Genomic DNA, 16,251 nt, shown 5'->3' with positions numbered 1-16,251 from the left:
TTCATGCAAAGCATTAATGGATGAATATGCTAGCCTTGGGTCACGCCGGACAGCCGTGGTTGTTGCATTTGAAATGTTTCTGAGCAGGACTCGCAGTCAGTTTCCGTCCTCAAAGCAGCTTTGGAGACAAGCTGCCTCCCACCCGGGGACCAACACGAGCGCTTTGAAAGCGGTCGCCCGGAGGTCAGTGGTGTTGCATGGCAAGCATCTGGGCAAACAGTCGGTTACTGCAATTACTTGCAGTCTGTCACTGAATGCAAAAAATATGCAAAAAGACAAACTTTGGAGACGCAGAACGAGATCGTTTTATTACAAAGTTACAAGCTGTGAAACTACAGCTAGCATGTGTGTACATGCATGTACATCCTGAGCAGGGAACATCTAAATGAAGCAAATATAAAAACACAACAGCAGACACACTTTTATTGATCCGAGTCTTAATATGAGCCGTTTAACGACGCGGCCGTGTCCTTGGTGATGGCTGCAGATCCGCTCTCTCAGCTCGCCGTTCCCCAGATCTGTGATGCAACAGCCGTGCAAACGGGACAAATGTCTCACATGCAGTAAATCATAAATGTGTGTTTGGACTGAAGCTCATGAGAGCCATAATTTTTCTGCTTGATCACTGGTGCGTACGCACAACATGTACACACACGTGCACGTTCTTGTTTACCAACACAGCGCATCAACATAAAAAATGAGCATATAGTAAGTATTATGGTGTGTGCAGTCCCCAGACACTTTATTAGGCACACATATAGGTGTGGGTTGGACCCTCGTTTGCCTGCAGAGGTGCCTTCAGTCTTCCTGACTTAGATTCAACAAGGTGCTTTAAACACTCCTCGGAGATTTTGTCTCAGTGGCAGGAGGAGGAGGACTTTCAGTAATGCATATTTAAAAAAATCCTACCTTTTCTTTGTTTTTTCTTTTAGTTTTCTTTTCTTTTCTGCAGCTATAACCTGCAAACTGAAAAATGAAGCGAAACTGCTTCAAAATTTGACACCAGGCGGACCTGACAGAGCAAACTGGGACAGAGACCAGCTGACAGAGACTAGCTGACAGAGACCAGCTGACAGAGACCAGCTGACAGAGACCAGCTCAAAATCTGACCAGTTTTATTAGAAAATAATTTTGTGCTTTCTTGGGCGAGAAAATGTCTCCGAAAAACTCCAAAAACACCAAATAAAATGTCCGTCAGTTTTATTAAAAGACAAAATCATAAAAAAACAAAGATGTAACTGAAGAGCTTCACCAAAATAAGAGTCTCAGCAGGAAACAGGAAGTGTGCTTTGCTTTGTTTTGTAAAGATTCAATAAGAAAATACCAAATGTCTGAGACTGTTTTAAGTGTCACTCCGTGCACCATAGAATAGAATAGAATAGAATAGAATAGAACGCTTTCACTATACACGGGTGCAGGAGATACAGGAGGTGGAGGAAGTAGGTGGAGTTGTGCCAGAACTGAACTGTTTATTAGATATTCTTGAAAACGAGTGAATATTTTTAGACTTCATAACATTGAATTTGTTTTGGTTGTTTGTGTCTGAGCAGTTTTATTGCAGCAGTCGCAACAATCAGCTGAGACACTGAGGAGGAAAGGGTGACTTGTGCTGTCCACTGCAGCTTTAAGGACATTTGCTGGAGCTCGATCTTGTGACATTAGTTTCAGGATTTTATTGCGTCTGTAAGAAGCTTCTCTTTGAAGCAGATTGTGTCGTGAGTTATTCGCTCGTTAGTCGCCACCATCAACCAAAAATGACACGACATTATTTAACGTTTTAACGAACTGAGACAAATCTCTGCGAGCTTCATCTTTGTTTGCGTGGCGTGCTGATGAAGGGTCACGATAGCTGACGAGTCCGCGCCCCGGGATTATCGATGACCTGTGTAACTTGACAAATCGTCAATCAGCTGCCGGGAGTAACGACCTTTTATCTTGCGGTAGAAAATCCCCCGATTTTGTTTCCACTGTAGCGTTTCAGAGCATCTGAGCTGCGCTGTGACACCTCCAGGCCAGCTCCAGCATCACTTATCTTCCAGCACAGGCTGAAAACTCATCTGTTGGAGAAGTGCATCACGTCCCCTTGTCCCCACTGAATCATATCCCCTCTCCCGTATCTCCCTCCCTCTGCTGGCTACAATATGCTCTTATCTCCAACTTAACAGAATCGTTTCTGCCTCTCAGCTCGGCTTTCATTTCTCTCCTTTCCCTTTAAAGCGCTGCTCTCTCTTACATGGTAATTCTCTGGTCACTGTAATATTGCCAGGATGCTCTGGCCTCAGTTACCGCAGCAGCCTAATGCCTCAGATCTTGTGTTTACAGCCGAATTTCAATTTCCTCTTCTTCATATTCAACTTAAAATCAGTCATAATTTTATCGCAGTGATTTTCCAACCATCCAAACACCCAAATCGTGACTGTTTGCACTGATTACTGCAATTATCACCTCCAAACAGTGGGAATGAACACAGTTTCTCGCCTGATTTAATAGATAGTTTGCTCTGTTTTTGCAGCTCTTGCTGAACAGCTTCATCCTTGAATCTTTAACAGGCCGCAGCACAGTGAGCGGCCGAAGGAGATTCCTGCAGCCCAGTCACTGAAAGAATAAATGAATAGATGAAGTGGTTTGGCTGAGATGTGCCGCCAAACACTGCTGTGCAAAAGGCTTCCACCTACGGCCCTTTATAATTCATACTCCGTATATTTTTGAGACATCATGTCGTTTGTAAGGTCAGCTGCAGGGAGAGTGACTTATGGTCCAGTTTCTCTCGACTTAATTGCTCGTTCATGGTGCGAAGAACAGATCTGGAGTCAGATTAGAGTCTGAGTCTCCTTTTTGTTGATTGATTTTAGGATTTGCATCTCCAACTCTTTGTAATTGCTGAATGTTTCTCCCCATAACGAAGAATATCGGTTAGCTTAATCCAAATAATTAGAGGATTGTTAGAAAGGCAGGAGGCCGTGGCCTCAGTTCCACAGATGAGTTTATGTTTTTTAGATGAATGTTTAAAGTTTTTGTAATTCTTACACTGAGAAACACGTTTTCTTTGATGAACCTCTTCTCTCATCTTCAGCTCCTGTGAAACCAGGGTCCCAACGTCCCATATGAAGACTAGTTTCCAGTGAAGGAAAACCTTTATTATAATCAGAAGAAGGTTAGTTTGTGTCATGTTCATCTGGGAAAGTTAGAAGTCACTAAAAAGTCACAAGCGTAGCAGATTTCACTGATTATCAGAGAAGCACACAAAGAAAATGAAGCAGCAGGACTCAGAAATAGTTTTTGCTTTCAGAGTTGCACAGGGGGAATATGGTGTGCAGTGGCACAGGAGATGTGTGCCATAATTGGGTAAAAATTGCTAAAATTGTCATGGATAATGGCTCCAAAAAGGTACACCAGTCTATGGATACAAACTGAAACACAAAAAGTGCTGAAATAAGAGTGAAACCTAAGAGAATACAGGCGCATATAGAGGCTGTTGTTTGAGACTGTAAGACAAACTGAAGCTTCCTTTTATCCTTATTGCTTTTACTGAAATGTAACATATGTGGTCTGTACATCACAAATGTTCAAGTTCACACTGTGTCCCGACGTCTCCCACCCAGACACCCTGTCTGTCCCTCGTTTAGTGCGCTGGGATCTGTTTATGTTACCTGCACACGACAGACCTGCTGACGAAACCTGAAGCGTACGTTCCTGTGTACGTGTACCATCACACACACACACAAAGGCATTAGCTTCAAAAACCAGGCACAACAATACAATCTGAAATCAATAAAACATAAACAAAACTGCACACAGACACACACATCCCGCCGTGTTACGCAGAGTCTCCGTCACATTAGGCCTTCTGTGTTTCTCTGCCCCGTTTCATTCTGTCAGGCCTGAGATGAAATATTAACGAGGAGGACGGCACCCTAACCCACATACTGTATCCTGCACTGCCAGTTTGACTCGCTGCTTTACAAGGCACACAAGCGGAAAACACACACACGTATTCATGTGTTGTGGGGACATCTAATTGACATAATGCTCCCCCTAACCATGAAAAATGAATACCTAACCCTAACCATAGCCCAATTGTAACCCTGACACTAAAACCAAAACTGCCATACCGGGATTCTGGTCCCCACAACTGCAGTAAACTTCCAACATTTGGTCCCCACAAAGATATGAATACACACTCACACACACAGAGGACATTGCCTTGCTTTTATTTAGTCACAGGACAGCCCACATTTATCCAAATCCTCAATAAGAAAACACAAAACCAGCCAGCACCCAGTCTAAAAAGAAGGTTTTCCATAAATGTGGCTGCGGCACGAACACGCTGGAGTATTAATGAAACAAAAACAAAGTATGCGGCGCGTCTGTAAGCCGCAGGATACGCCGACACCAAAGCTGCTTCGCCTCATCGACCTACAGACGCCCACCGAGGATGGAGACTTTATCTTTCTTGTAGATTGATTGAGTGCACTGTGAAGTTTTCCTATCACATGCTCATCAGATAATCTGACACGCTCTGAATACCTGCCATTCAATAATCAATTTACTTGCTATCTCTCAAATGACAACGTCGCAGCGTTCCTCTGCCTCGCCGGCTTTTCTCCCCAAACATCTGCTGCTCAGCAGCAACACACCGCCTACAGTTTCTCACATTATTACACGTTTAAAGCCAGCCGTCTCCCCCCTTTCCCTGCAGGACAATTACAATATTTAAAATATAATAAGTATATATTGGCAGCAAAATTGGGGAGCACTTTATTAGAAGGCTGAGAGGAAAGAGATGAGGAGCACTGCTGACGGTGTGGGAAGTGGCGGTGGTGCTGCTGGTGGCGGCAGGGCAAGCAAATCGGATTTGAAGCCTAGCAAAACAGGAGGGCTTTCCGGGAGAAGGGAGTTGTCACTTTTCATTAGATACAGCGGCACGGACGAGGCCCCGGCTCGCCTGACGCCTTCCCTGCATTCATAGTCTGAGACGGAGAGCTGAGCATCTGCAGAGATTTGCCTTCTTCTCCCCTCCAGTGTGTTTGTGCGATTTTAGAGCCACGTGTCCCACCTCTTTCCCCCCGGCTCAGTTTCTTTGTGGACAACCTGCTTTTTTGTCTTCAATCTGCAGAGCTGGAAACGAGGGGACGTCACGGTGGACAGCCAGCTCCCTAAAAACGCAAGTTATTTATTTTGTGTGTAGACAATGTTCACTGGTGGGCGAGCACAAAATCTCCTGGCTGAATCCTCCGGACGTGAGCAGCTTCATTAGAAAGAGCAGCTCCTTTAAGTATAAACATGTTCAGTCACTCGTTAAGAAACGTCCAATCACCGAGCTTCAGATGTTGCCGAGCTGTCATTTGTGGATTTCTGAAGATGGCTTCAGAAGCTGAGCATTCCTGGAAATTTCCAGAAAATAGTGCGCTCTGTACTGTAGTGAGGTGGTTATGATTATGCACAGCTACAAACAAATCTGTAGAGCAGCTTTGCTTGATTCTCAATTCAAAATAATCCTTCTTTGTCTCCCTCTGTGTGAAACTGGCTGTTTTAGCTCCTCCCCCTTCAAGCCAACCTTCTGCTGTTTGGCTGCCCCTCCTAAACAGGAAGCTTGGGCAGCAGGTGGGTTTGGAATTTAAGCTCTTTCTGACATCATCCTGATCCAGGAGTAGAAAGTACCGCCCACATTATTGGAGACAACGTTTAATCTGAACAGCCAGCATTAAGAAGGGAAGTAAAGAAAAGCAGAAGGTTCCTTTTGAAGATAAGGATAATTATTCTATGCAGTATAAATATAATACAATTTACTGCTGTCTCCTCTCATTCTTTATACTTGTGGCAGGTCTCGCTATGATCTTCTTCTTTCTCGGTGCCTCGCGCTCCGGCTCTTATACGCTCTCTGTCTTTGTCAGACTCGATATCCTTTATAGTGCTCTCCCCAGCCCTCCCCGGCTCTCTCGACTCCACTTTGTGCCTCCGCGGTGTTGGTTTACTCCTACTTCTCCTCTCATCCACACTTCTGTCATGTACCATCATGAATATTGAAACACCACCCCCCTCGGTAAAGATGGCCTGTCTCCCGACGTTAGCAGCAATGAATACCTCTTCCAGGGGCGAGTGTTTGCTCTGTGCACTCAGCACGAGCAGGCTGGCGGTCCATTTATTAGGTACAGCCGGAGTTCAGACAGTCAGGAGAATAAGAGCAAACCAGATTCGCACAAGCCAACCGGAGACACAAAGATGATGCAGGAACAAGAGGGAGGGGGTAATAAGGTGAAGGTGAACTTGGTCAAAACGAATGCTTCTGTGTGGACGGGGCTCCTAACCTCCTCTGTGCACAGTCTGTGATGCTAACACAAAGCTAGCAGCAGCATGCTGACCACGGCCGAGCAGCAAAGCCCGAATATTCCTCTAACTTCCTTTAACAGTTGCCCGCCTCTTTCCTTTGCTTTTCTGTCATCTTGCAGATACTCAGCATCACCTCAGCTCCATCTTCCTCAGGACTCCAAAGACAGTGAGATCAGCCTCCCTGGACCTGCTCCTGCAGTCCTCGACCACGTGAAGTCGGCTGGCCTCTGCCTAAAGCTCTCAGTACAGCAATTTTACTCCACGAGCAGTAAAGTTGTGTTTTGCTGAATGAGGAGGCTTTTTATAGCCACTTAAAATTCTTTCACTTTGTGCTTTTACTTTTCGTTGCATCGGTGAGTATTTTACTGACTCATCTGCCCCCACGTGACTCCTGAAGTCCTACGGAGACCTTCAAGTGACACAGAAACTTCTGCTTCTGACGATGAATTGGTCAATTGTTCAATTTCGCCTCTCTTGTTTGCGGCATTTAACAATACATTTCCAGTTATCTGACGGAGCCTGAGAGGCACGGAACAATTTTTTGTCTCTGCACAATTGGGACAATGTCTGCTGTCAGTTATAATAACGCTCTCAAAGATGGCCTAGTTCTCGGACAAAATACCAACAATTTTCCAGATTCGTTTCATCCCTCGGCCCCCTCACTCATAACTGCCTCCGCTGGTTCTGGCAGCTCCACTTCAGTGGACGCTTTCATGTCCGGAGATGTCCCGAGCACCGTCGAAGCTAAGTACACACCGTACTCAACTTTTCTTTCACCTCCAGACTTTCGTATGTGATCGCTGAGTCATCACAGGGCAGACAGTGTGAGTTTCAGCCTTGCACTCCTACTCGCCGATCTGAGAAAACTTAACTCCCAATTAAACACGAATGAAATGAAGCGCGTTTAATGAGCAGATTGAAGTTTCACATCTCACTCACTCTGAAATGAAACATGCATTACTTAAAAGTGACACCTACGCTCATCTCGTACTGCGGATTTAACACCGACACAAAGATAACATCTGTGCAGGTGCAGAAGACCAGCACAACAACAGACTCTTGCGCTCAGATCAGTACACCACAGTACGCCATCAAAGAGCTTTCTTTTTAAACACTGCAGAGAGAAAACTTTCCCTCAACTTTACAGGAGAAAACACATTTGCGTTCCAGACTGATGTGAATGTGGAATTTCCTTCAAGAGATGGAGAACTGGTGCAGTGCCATCGAGATCAAATCAAGAATTAGCCATTGATTTGATCTCGATGTCAGCGCAGTCGGTTCGTTCTTCCATCCATTTCTGTTTTTCCAGGTCCGAGTCACAGACATAGGAGTCACTTCTACAGGTCTGTGGTGTTGAAGACAGACAGGACGTATGTATCTACCATCATTTCTGTCTACGAGCTGTGGGAGCTGACAGAAAGATTGAGACTGAGGACCAAAGTGGCACAAATGAGCCGTTTCCACACCAAACACTCGCTGGAGGGTTTTTGGAAAATCACCGTCTGTTTGGTTCAGAGTCTCAGACCAGTCGATCACCTGCTCTGTTCTGTTTTGCATCACATGGACTTTGTACATGCGAGCTGACAGGTTAAAGTCTGACTTTATGGCCTCAGATGTAATGCTTCATGCGTAACGTGTAGAAAGGTTTGGGGCTGCAGTGCATGCAGGACTCTGGCTGCCATCGCCTTCCTCACAGACTCCGTATCCAGAAGCTGCAGATGTTTAAATGACGACCGTCCTCTCTACCGCTGATGCATCAACCGCTGATGCGTCAGTAATTTTATGACTTGATTACGAAGACTCCTGACACGTCTGAATCTGAATCAGAATCAGATAAGGAGAAAATGGAGAGATGGATAAACGAATATTCTCAGAATGACACAAACTACTCCTCAGTTCTTATGTGTTAACGTCTTAGTTTCCATGAAACGAGTAGTAAACTGGCCAAGCTGAAGCTGCTGTGAGCCTCGGCCTACTCCCGCCGCTCGGCGCCTCGTGTGATGTATGAAACGCCGTTTGTGCCATCAGAACAATGCGAGACATCGAGAGTGCTCTGAAGTGCTCTTGAGATAAAGGCACAGTATACACGCAGTCCATTTATCACCACCCTGCTTCACGCTCACATCATTACGTACCCTATGCTCCCTGAGCAGCGCTGTGTTCGCTTCTCTCCTCATCGCTGGCTCAGATTTTGGAGAGTGACCTTCCAATCAGAGCTCTGCTTCGTTAACGGCACCTTTAGCGGGATAGCACTCAACGCCATGCGACAAACAATGGGTTAAAGACGTTAAGGCGTTAGCATTTACACGTCTCCAAGCAAAAGTCTGTTTTTTAAGCCTCGGTCCCATCGTGCGAGGTTACAGTTCAGACCCTCTCCTAGAAACACGAGGCTTTTACTACGGATAAAAAATGATTTTATGATCTCATAAAACACTTAGCTGAGCTTTTATATCCAATCAGCCTCATTTCACGCAGTGCTGAAATGCAGGCACACGCATAAAACCTCTGCAGGTGCCTTCACTCTGTCCATACAGCCAACACAAGCAATGCAGGCATGGAGACAAAGCCTCCGGCCCCACGCAGACGCAGTTTAAAGGGTTTTTTTTGAAAAGCAGCTCAGCTTCCTCTCTGAAAACATCTGCACAGATAATATTTATGCTGCAGAGAAGCTCTGAAATCACAGGGCTGCTTTATTCTCATTTCTTCGCCCCGACCGACCAGCAGAGCCTGGATCTGCTGCATGTTGCTTCCTGTTAAAAGAGAGTTCTTCCTCCTCACTCTCACCAGGTTCTTCTTATACACAAATCTCTCGTTAAGTTCTAATATATCGACTCTGTCTCTGGTTCAAACATTGGATGAGCTTCTTTGACTGTTCAGCCATCATTCTCAGCCTCTGCATCTTTTTGTCAGCTCTGCTCATGTGCAGCAAATTGTTGAGTTAAAGTCTCAGGGTGCAGCCCAGGAGCTCCCGGTGTGCCCATCGCTTCAGTAAAGAGTCTCTCTCAGGCTGACTGAGATTGTCTCTGCCCTTCAGAGACCCTCAACATGAACTTTTACTGGGAACAGTTGACTCCTCATCCTCCAGCTTCCCTCTGCTAATGTGCTTCAGTTGTTTTCAATAAACTGCATGCTCAAAAAGATGTTTTGTGTCACTCCCATTTCTTCTTGTTGCATGTTGAAGCTCTACTCGGAACCTTGTTAAGATCCAACCATGCAAAATATGATTTTTTTTAGTTGCCATTTTTCAAGTGGTCTTAAACTTTGGATCTTTTCTATTAGCCTGGCCATAGCTCTGCAGCTAGCCACCAGCTACCTCATCACTTTACGTCAGCTGAGGTCAGGGTTCTCCCACCTGCTCTTCAGTTTTCTGTCTTTGTTTACGCCCAAAGTGTTGGCGGAGTGTGTGATTTATTTCTGATCAGATCATTTTCCTGGAGTGGGACTTGGAGCGTTTTTAGCTCTCTTTGGTGCCTCAGAGTTTGACTTATTTGGGAAATGGAGACGAGAAATGGTTAACAAACATCAGACAGGTGGGTATTGTCTGGATCTGTCATACAATAGAAAAATAAAAGAAGCTGAATTCAAAATATGAGAGGATTTGGTCAAAGTTAAATGTCAGATATTATCTTGTTCATTATGAGCTGTTAAGACTTAACTGCGTGCACAGATATCGACAAGCCCTGCACGATGATTATTCACATCCTGGATCAATGTCATAAGCGTCTCAGCTCACCGGAGGAGGCGTTGAGTCAACAAATTGATTATTTGCTCATGATTAGAGGGTGAACGCTTCACAGATAAAGACAGAGAACAGTGTGGAAGCTCACCTGAGGCTGCGCTGCAACAGGAGGGAGCCAGCCAGAGATCGAGCAGGACTCTCAGTTAGTTTAAAACTGTCACTCATCAATCAGCACGTTTCAAAGTTTAAATCCAGTGCTGTAAATAAAACTACAGTTTATCATACATGTATTTATTTCCAGCTGCAACATTGAAATGATGAACAGCTTAATGAATTCATGAATAATTATAAGGCAACAATATGCACATGATTCTAAATAATATATACTTTTACTTTAGGCGCTTTTAGTATATTTTGGTGCAAACAGCATCTCCACATCATTTACATTTAACTTCATATATGCAAGTGTGTGTAGTTTACTTGCTAATATTGACTTATGGCCTTTTCATCCACATCACGGAGGATATTTTTACATACATGTTTTAATAATTTGTTCTTGGTTTTTCTGAGTAAGGATCGTTTCTGCAACACCAACAGAAAGCCCTTCATGTTCTTTATGTAACATCGTAATCGTTTCAGTTATTGTCATGTTGGGATTGTGGTGGACGTGTGGCGTCGCTCTTACAGACCAACACGACTGAGACTCCCGCAGAGACTCCAGCGTTCATGTCGAAGAAAAACGAGATCTCTCAACGCAAAACAACAAGAAGGGAGGCCCACAACACGCCTGTGTGTGGGAACTGATGCATAACGGTGCGTTTCAATAATTATGAGATAGGCCATCAAAAGGGCGACAGTTTGAAGGATGACTGAAAGAAAGAAGAGTGCGTGGAAGAACAGTGATGATTGTAGGCAGAAAGTGAGAAGTAGGAAAGGTGAAGATGCATTTTTTAATATTAGCCTCTGACAAACAACCTCTGTGTGATAATAATTAAAATGAATGAACTAATGAAAACTAATGTAAAATCAGCAAAATCTGCTCCGGAGACCAGCTGGAGCGAAACTGGACTGCAGTGATGAATCTGAACAAACCAAACCTCAGCGTCTGATTCGCTCCTGCTCAGATTTCAGATACTGTTTATATGTTTGCTGATGACACACAGGTGTACTTATCAGTGCCTAAATCCGCTGCAACAAAAGACTGAAGTCCACCTGAAAACCAGAATCTCCAAATCAGGACCGAAATCCTGGAATAGTTGCGAGTCTGAGTTTCGTTTAGACTGAGGAAAACTCGCTCACGTGTTGGCGTTCAGCAGGTTCAACCACAGCAACGCGCACATTCACAAAGCTGTGTCGCCTTGCTGTGTTTCAAAGGACAGACTTGAAAATCCTTTCACTGGTTTAAAAAGCACGAGCAGACCAAGTTACGTTTCAGATGCGCTCGCACATTTCCGCAGGCTCAGTCTGCGCTCCCACGCTGAGAACCAGAATCAGCTTGTAGATCTTTGCGGTGTGAAACGAACTTCCTGAACACCTCACATCAGACTGTGGCTTTATTTGTTGTACATTTCTATTTTTTCTTGTTCTGTCCTATATTTGATATGTTTCCACGTTTTTAACTTTTGGATGTTTGAATTAAGTTCACTAGAATTTGGAGTCGCAGATCTTAATCTTATTTGGATGTTGTACTTCATCCTTTGACTGATTTGTAATTTTACTGATTAATAACTGTTTGAAAAATGAAATGCAAACAAACTTTTATATTTTGTATTTTATTTTGAAATCCAGTTCCTATCTGGTGTATTTGTCTGGTAGATTTGTGTTACACACACATTTGGCTTGAAAACTAAAGAACTAATTATAAAACACAGAATAATAATAATAAGTGCTGCCCCCGCGCGCAGGCCACTGGTGGAGAGGTGGCGGCGCTGAGGGGAGGGTGGGGGCAGCTTGGAGGGTGGAGTAATTCAGAGAATGCGAGACACTGCCCTCCCTCCCTCTCTCTTCACTCCTCCTCCTCCGGGTGGAAATTCATCCTTCAGGCTGGGTAGCGGACATTTGTGAAGAGGACGTCGGGAGTGCGGGACGCGGAGACTCGGAGACCCGCGGTGGCAGCAGAAGTTCTACCGCCGGGTTTGGTGCTCTGCGGCTTCTGAGCTCCGCACACAGCGGCGTGATTTCCGTCTTGTGCTTTTCCGGTGGCTCTCAGCTCTTCTCGGTTCCTCGGATTTTTCCAGCTGCCGTGCCTCCCTCAGCTCCGGCGGTGTTCCACTCGGAGCTTTACGGACATCCGCCTCTGCTTCGTGTGCAACTTTGGAGATCTGACACCGACACACGGCCCGGTTCGTCCGCTGCACTCCGGAGTGAACAGGAAGGAGGTAACCGGAGCTCCCCGTCGCCTCCTCCGCCACCAGCTCCGGTGTGACCGCGGCGGCAGCAGCGGAGAGGGAAGCGGGATTAATGTCGGGAGGACCCGGACCCACAGCAGCGCTCACGGTCAGTGTGTTCTCGGCTCTGTGCGTCACCGCGCGGCGGCTCGGCTTCCCGCCGGTGCTTCCGGTGTGTTTAAGTGTGAATATCGGTGCGTTCGGAGCGCGTCGGCTCCAGCACGCCCCGGAGCCCTGCTTGTCCTCCGTGTCCGCGGCTCGGGCTTCAGAACCGAACAGGTGCTTTTTAATTCGGGGGTTGGGGGGGGTGCCTCTTTCTAAAACGCCTCTCGGTCACAGTCGGGCTTATTTTAGGCGTCATGTGTGGAACTCTGCCCCTGACGCGGACACAGCGCGGCAGTCAGGGGCAGCGTTCCTCGGACACTCGGACGGAGGCTGAGCGGCTCGCTGACCCGCCGGCTCCCCTGCACCCTTCCCGGGCTCTCTCTCTCTCTGCTGGGCTGGAAGTTGGCCGAAGTGCACCAGGCGCGTGAAAACGTGCCGGGCGGCGTGGACGCAAACCTCCACCTCATCAGCAGCTCCTCGGGACTGCGGGGTGAGCAGCGGGGGGAGAGGTGAGGAAGGTGCGCACCGCAGGGTGTTTTCGCCCGACTCTTCTTCATTCCTCTCACGTCCTCTTCGCCATGGAGACGTTTGACAGTCTGCCGCGGCGCGGGGACGTCTCCTCTGACCGGGGGACGGCGGGGGGAGGGGGAGTGAGGGGGGCTCACACACTGCTCCGGTTCAGTGATGGTGTTGCTGGACTCATCAATCAGTCTGTTAATATTCACGTAGTTATGAAATAATCCTGATTTCGGTCATTTTTAAAGCAGAAATTTCCTCCTGAAAACTGAATATTTTCGCTTTATATCTAAAAAGTGGCGCTTCCATGACGTCATTTTCTCATCGGTGAACGGTCTTCTGGTCCAAGCTGATCGGTAGCTGCAGTTTTCGTGAATTGCGTGAGGCGTGCAGAGGTTTTAACCACGGGACGTGATTGGCTGCTTCACGCCAGCGGAGCAGGAACGCGTCCGCTGCTGCTGGACCCCGAGCGGCGCGGGCTCTGCACTCGGTGCACAGCGGGTTTATTTCAGACACTCTGCTGATCCAGGCTGACCTCAGCTCTGATCTGCTCCAGTTATCTGTTAAACTTCTTCACTCTCAGCTTGCTTTCTTCATGGGTTTTTTTTTTGGTCCAGAGTAATGTGGCCCCTCTGCTTCACGGGCCCTACATAAATTAAGGGGCTGTGCTGTTCAGTAATGGGTAATTTGGAGGGTTTTGAGCGGTCCCGTGGGTGCTATTACTCTCTGTCTGAAGCGGGAGCAGGCCTGGAGGTCCACCTGTTTTCCTATTACCACCAATGGAAGTAGATCAATACCTCCTCAGTACATCACCATGGATTCTGTTCTCTTCTATTCTGTCGAGGCTTCAGTGACGCAAATCAGCCAGAGCTGCAGCTGAGCACACTGTGTGTGTGTGTGTGTGTCATGTTGATGGGGCTGGTGTGTTTTGTACACATGCCGACTTTAATCCTTCACACTGAGAACAATGTTTGTTTCCGTCTGAGAGCCGGAGCTGATCAGCGTCATGGTGGCGATGAGTGTGTGTGTTTCTACACCGGACTGTTAATTTGTTCACTGTGTGTGTGTGTGTGTGTGCTGACTCTGACGTCCAGCTGTGAAAGTGTGTATGTGCCCATCGTTTGCTGCTTTCCTTCCACGTGAGGCCGTTTTGTGGACACTGTGGATGAAAGTCGTTTTATTAGGCAATGATCAGATAAATTTTTCAGAAGTCAATGTACAAAAATGAGGCATGCACTGATAGGTCGCCGTGCTAGTAAACAAAATGCATTTCCTGATGTGAGTGGGTGATGGGTTCTGCGGTGGGCCTGACTGTGGATGACGGCAGACTTTCAGCCTGTAAACGTGTCTGTTAGACGCTGACCGAGCTCACAGTCACATTTTTAAATGTCTTGTTTTGTTTAGCAGTTTAACACCTGCTCACGATCGTATTGGACAAAGAAAAGTCGGAATATTGAACGTTTCCTCTGTGAAAAGGCTTCAGTTGGATTTCTGTAGCACTGCAACACTACAGCGAGAGGGTTGTGCTGTGGGTCATGACTTCATCAGTTTAATACTTGATTTGTTTCCTCTTTCAAACATGAAGATGAAGTAGTATGTAGAAACGTGGACATATCTGTGAAGATAGTTGCAGAAGCTGGCCGTGGTTCTCCACCTTCGAAGGGTGGAGTTCCTGTGTTTCTGGCCTGAGAACGCCTCCGTGTCTCCCCAGGAGAGCTGAGGGAGGGCGGGGTGTCTCTGATGCCCGTGAAACCCCGATGCAGTTTTTGTGGGAGTAACGTAGTTGCTTTGGTCCTGGGCTCTGGTTGTTTGGGATTTGCACCCCAGACTGTTTCTCCTGGCTCCAAGGAGCTCCACAGGCGTGTTTATCTGCATGAAGCTTATGTCAGCAGTTTTCCTTTGGGTGTGTGTGGCTGCCTGCCCGTGTTGCTCATGTAGGAGGGCAGTTGCTGGGGTTGGGTTATCAGTGATTCTGCTGCTGTCGGGTTTGGTTTAACTTCAAAAGAGGTCGTAGATGCTGGTTTCTTTCTTTTTTTCTCCATTTTTGCCAGTGACCTGCTGCTTGTTAGGTCCAGATGTGGACCTGTGGTGCTGAGTTGTTTCAAACGCAGTCAGATGTGAACATGTGAAAAAAAGGCAAACGTGTTCACCCAACTGTCCCCGAGCGAGAAAAGCTCTAAAAACCAGATCAGTGCAGCCGGCAGCTGCAGTAAATAACCTGGTCTCCTCTTCTGATGAGACGCCACGCGCACTCTGAGCCGTCATCGGTTTGTCGGAGAGCTGCAGCGGCACGGCGAGGTGAGAAACGTTTTGACGTCTCTGTCTGCGTCGGGGGAAAGATGCCTTTTCCTGCTCTCCGGCTGCTCCTCATCACATTTTCTCTGCTTGTCCTGTAGTAGGCGTCTCTGCGCTGACCCGTAAGGGCGAGCGTTTGCTCTCGCCTCTGAAATGCCCCCCAGCCTTTGTTAGAGACGCTCTTCGGGCTTGAATGACCTCTCGGAGCTGCTCGTTGCAATGATGAGCCTAATAGATGTGGTGCAGGCTTTGTGTTTGGCCTGCTGTGTGCTGGCCCACTGAAACAAAGCCTGCTGGCCCGTCTTTGAGGTTTGGAAAGGAAACCCTGGAATTCCACTTTGGGTTTTGGGCTCTACCCCCCCTTACATGCTTACATAAGCAGTAATGTGCTGAGTAACTTCAGACCAAGGGGCAACCTCTGGAGCAGAGAAATGAAGGCAGTGTGCAAACTAATGTTCTCCTGCAGCGAGCCAGTCTCTGTGGACTCCCGTGTTAAAACGTCCGACTTTACAGGGGGAATAAACATGTTTACAGCCTGCTTCAGCCTCTCTGGATAGCTTCTCCTTCATAACAGCTCTGAGTGTGGCCATCTCTTATTTTTATTTATAAGTCGTCCACTGCAGGAGCTCCTGACTGCTTTACGACCCCCTCCTGCGTCGCAGCTGCCCGGCATGGCGGTGCACGGGGCGTTTATGCAAAGATAAACCTTGCAGGCTCATTTTTTTGTCTTTGTTTCTGTAAATCTGACAGCAGCAATGGTTCAGCCAAACAGTCAGTCACACTCCCCTTCCTCCTCTTCCCGCCTCTCTCGCAGCATTTCTTCTGTCTGAGCGAGTCCCCATCTCTGAAATCAATATCATCCAAAATAGGATCGAGTTCTCGTGTTATGAAAAGCCTTGTGCATTTACAGGATGATGAGTCTAATCTTTGGCTCCCTGC

General features: G+C 46.8%; 1 protein-coding gene across 1 annotated transcript in view; it reads left to right on the top strand.

Annotated features, from left to right (window-relative positions):
- Positions 1 to 12,051: 12,051 nt before the first annotated feature.
- The window catches only part of dag1 (dystroglycan 1), a 56,075-nt gene continuing 51,875 nt past the window's right edge, over positions 12,052 to 16,251 (top strand). Inside the window, exon 1 of the mRNA XM_085407702.1 lies at positions 12,052 to 12,505. The gene's annotated coding sequence lies outside the window, so the exon portion shown is untranslated. The remainder of the gene's footprint in view (positions 12,506 to 16,251) is intronic.

The sequence above is a fragment of the Rhamphochromis longiceps genome, linkage group LG5 (assembly GCF_057381845.1).
Source record: "Rhamphochromis longiceps isolate RC_006_pf linkage group LG5, R_longiceps_female_GT1.1, whole genome shotgun sequence".
Lineage (NCBI taxonomy): Eukaryota > Metazoa > Chordata > Actinopteri > Cichliformes > Cichlidae > Rhamphochromis > Rhamphochromis longiceps.
Note: the sequence above shows the minus strand (reverse complement) of the source record. Positions and strands in the feature narration are given on the sequence as shown.